General features: G+C 42.5%; 1 long non-coding RNA gene across 1 annotated transcript; it reads right to left on the bottom strand.

Annotated features, from left to right (window-relative positions):
* Positions 1 to 254: 254 nt before the first annotated feature.
* LOC123147250 (uncharacterized) lies at positions 255 to 1858 on the bottom strand. The gene is made up of 3 exons (XR_006473142.1): positions 1561 to 1858; positions 913 to 1460; positions 255 to 808 (listed from the first exon to the last, which is right to left on the bottom strand). It is a non-coding gene; the product is annotated as an uncharacterized lncRNA (long non-coding RNA).
* Between the last annotated feature and the right edge of the window lie 2209 nt (positions 1859 to 4067).

Raw genomic sequence — 4067 nt, 5'->3', positions numbered from 1 at the left:
CTCTGTTTGTCTATGTATTCACACATGTATTATGTTTCCGGTTAATACAATTCTAGCATGAATAATAAACATTTATCATGATATAAGGAAATAAATAATAACTTTATTATTGCCTCTAGGGCATATTTCCTTCAGTCTCCCACTTGCACTAGAGTCAATAATCAGATTGCACAGTAATGATTTTAACACCCATGGAGCCTTGGTGCCGATCATGTTTTGCTCGTGGAAGAGGCTTAGTCAACGAGTCTGCTACATTTAGATCCGTATGTATCTTGCAAATCTCTATGTCTCCCACCTGGACTAGATCCCGGATGGAATTGAAGCGTCTCTTGATGTGCTTGGTTCTCTTGTGAAATCTGAATTCCTTCGAAATACAAATATCTCCATGAGAGACGCATCCATTCTTCACGATAACTGGAGTTTTCTCAGTTTTTTTTGTAATAACTGTTAGATGCTGAAAGGATTATGTCATCCTAGTGTTAAGGCATCTAGGGCATTTATATTTGGTCTCAGTTAAGAAGAGTAGTCCAAAATGATGCCACATTGATGAATTCAAGATGAAATTCTGTTAATTTAGAAGTCTGATAATTCATAATATGCACATGTAGGACACAGATTCATATAATGAAACGGGGAGTGCAAAAAAATGTAGTTGATTACTCCACTATTTAGGTATAGAGCAGTTACCATCTATCAAGTAAAATCGAACCGTAGGATCCTCATAAATGGTTTTCTGAACAATAACCTTTTTCTTCACTTCCTCCTCTCTTGACAGCACATGCTTCAAGATTTGTTGTGCTCATAATCGCTAGAAATATAAATATACAAAGATAATTAATAAATATTCGTTCAACACTTGTTTTTTCTAAATATATGTTTGGGTAAAGGTAGAAACAGATATACAAGGGGAACCTGTTTCCGCTGCTTCTAGAAGTATCTCTTCTTGTGTCATACAATTTTCTTCCCAGTTTCCGCTGCTTCTAAAGAGATACAATACAAGGTAGATATATAATCACACGGACTACATGAGCAAACCATCAGTGCATCTCTAATTTATCATTTATTTTGTCATTATTATTGAATGAATTAATATGAGATAACGGAAGATCACTCCTTTTCCAACCTGTAATGTTCAATGTTGTGAGATGCAAACTATTGAAGGAAAAACGATAGTACCTTTGCTATTTTTCCTGTTATGCTTATCGTTTATTGGTATTGTATAGGCTCCCATTCGGGGACATACAAAAAACATATCTGAGTACACATCATCATCATTTTATTAAAGCAAAAACCAACCCTGCAACCTAAAAATAACTTTGAAAAATATACCTCAAAGTTTGCCAGGGATCCATTTTCTGATTCGATTGATTCATCAATAGCTTCCTTGGCCAGATCAAAAAGATCCCTCAAAGATGCAGCTGAAACAGGTGATGCGCTCTCGGATTGTTAAAAGGTGTGGACTGCATAAACATCAACACCATACAATTCCCATGATCATGTCGTCTAATAGTTACTACCAAATGGATTAAATGATACGAGCTTGGTGATATGGTGGAATACCTGGAATAGCAGCCCACAGTTAATGCTTGCTCCCTCATGATATTAGACAGGAAAGCGGCAGTCGAACATTTCCCCTTAGTGCCGGTGATATGGACAACCTGCGAACACAATTACTTGCAGCCAAACACCTTTCTCTTCTTCTGGCGGGCATTCATATATGTATCACAACACCTTCTCCTGCTCTCCCTGCCTGTAAAAAGACAACAAGTACTTGATCATATTTATGTGCAGTTTGACATAAAACTGATTTGCAGCCAAATACCTTTCTCTTCTTCTGGCAGGCATTCATATATGTATCCACAAGATCTTTCTCCTGCTGTCCCTACCAGTAAAAATACAACAAAGACTTAATCATATTTATGTGTAGTTTGACATAAAATCGCTTAGCCAAGTCTGTACCTATCATGTGAAGAGGAAATGCGGTGGTATGCTCCTGCCGAACCCGTGGTAGAGGACATGGAAGAGGTGGCCATGGTGACGGAAGATGGCGACGACCCTGTGGTAGAGGACAAGTAGGAGGATGCGATGTTCGGACAACGAACCCTCCTCAACTTCGCAGGGCAACATGATGGAGGCGGCTGAGTTGCAGACAACAGCGACTTCCGCGTCCTCGGCTGTGCGGAAGAATGGTGGCGGCGGCATCTGCATCACAGACTGCCCGGGAGAATTAAGAAGGGGGCAGGCATGTGTTCATCACCTGTCGTCGCCGTCGCCGATCTGGTCGGGAGGAGGGCCGGCACTCGCGAGGGAAGGTCTGGCGGAGCTTTAGTCCATGGCCATGGTGTCCTGCAGTGTGGGAACGGAGAGAGGGAGAAAGATTAGTGAGGAGAGGGAGAGAGAAGGGAGGAGGACTCTGGGCATGGCTGACCGGCAGAGGAGCTCGGCGGCGGTATTCTGAGGCAGGGTTGGCTCGGGGCGAATCGGGGGTGGGGAGCGCACGGGAGGAGCGGCGGCGCAACGGATCCTTTCTTTCGCCGTTCTTGTTGGGGCTAAAGCCAGGGCCGGGACTCGGGAGCGACTTTCACGTGGACCAAACCGAAATTCAGAGATTCTTAAAAAAAGCCTGAAAATCAGGGAGTTGCCGCTGGGCCGCGGGGATCGGCGAACGCGGAGCGCTCGCAAGATCGGCAGACGCGGCGTCTGCTCGGCAGAACATTTAATCTGAGACATTGATCTGGATGACAGACTATTGATATAATATAGACGGTGGGATGTGTTTAAATTAATTTGATCGGATGGTTCTGCTTATCCCGTGTACAGTTTGTTGTATGGCTTTAGACAAACACATGTTTGCTCTTTTAATAGTACTATAGATAAGGGTTTGTTCGCTGACCTTGGAACTTCTCTGATTCTATCTAAAAATATTCAGTGAAACACACTGCAGGTCAAAATAAGTTCCAATACAACTCGGGAACTGATCAGATTTAGTCCATAAACTCGTTAATTTGATAAAATAAGGCCAAAATCGGCTGAGCGGAAAAAATGACCACATCAATACCACAGGTGCGCCATAAGTATACCATTCGGTGCTCCACTGGTATTCCCTCCAGGTGCGTCACTAATAACCTTATAGGTGCGCCACTAGTAATAAAGGAAGGTGCGCCACTAATAAGGGCTTAAATGCGCCACTAGTAATGTATTTGGAAAACAAAAAAAAATCTAAATTTAAAGAAAACAACCTATAAGGAAAAATAATTTAAAAACCGAAGGAGAAAAAACCGAAGACCCCATCCAATCGTTTTCCAATCATGCGATTTCTTTCCTTTCTGTTGCGTCGACTACTGTTTGTTGCTAGATCATAGCATTCCCTTCCCTCCTGGTTTGTCTTCTGTAACTTGCCGATCACGGCGACGCAGCTCGGCAATTGACCACGGCACCGTCTACCTGTAGATGATTCACTTTTATATTCTCTGAAATCCACCAATTATATATAGATATTTCACATGATTCTGTGCGGATATATATAAATTAGGCTGCATTTTGGTACATGAATCATTTCATGGTGTATTGTTTTGGATTCCGATATATTACCAATTGACCTGGGTTTAAGTCCTACATAACACAGGTTTTTAATATTTTTCTACTGATTCTATGAGTGTATATATGTATGTCTATATATATCGGTGGAGCACCATTAGTATATAATACTAGTGGCGTGGTACTAGTGGCGCACCAGTAGTGCGCCATTAGTAGGCAAAACTGGTGCGCCACTAGTAGGCCTTTTCCTAGTAGTGGTTGCAATTTTGTATGGCACCTGACAGAGAGCAATTGGACGGTACCGCGTAATTGACTGAGGGTGTCGTACCTTAGGGATGAGTGTTATGGAAGTATCATTGAGCCCCGTCGGTAATTCACCTCCATTCAAAAATTCAAGCACTCCCTGAGTCACATCATCGCCAACAAGTGCCCAGTGTCGCTGAAAAAACCCAGCTGTGTGACCATCTACTCCAGGAGCCTTAGAAGGCGCCATCTAAAATAAGGCTTTCCGGACCTCTGCTGGTGTAAAA

The sequence above is a fragment of the Triticum aestivum genome, chromosome 7A, assembly GCF_018294505.1.
Source record: "Triticum aestivum cultivar Chinese Spring chromosome 7A, IWGSC CS RefSeq v2.1, whole genome shotgun sequence".
Classification (NCBI taxonomy): Eukaryota; Viridiplantae; Streptophyta; class Magnoliopsida; order Poales; family Poaceae; genus Triticum; species Triticum aestivum.
The sequence above is the reverse complement of the archived record's forward strand: the minus strand, read 5'-3'. Positions and strand labels throughout refer to the sequence as shown.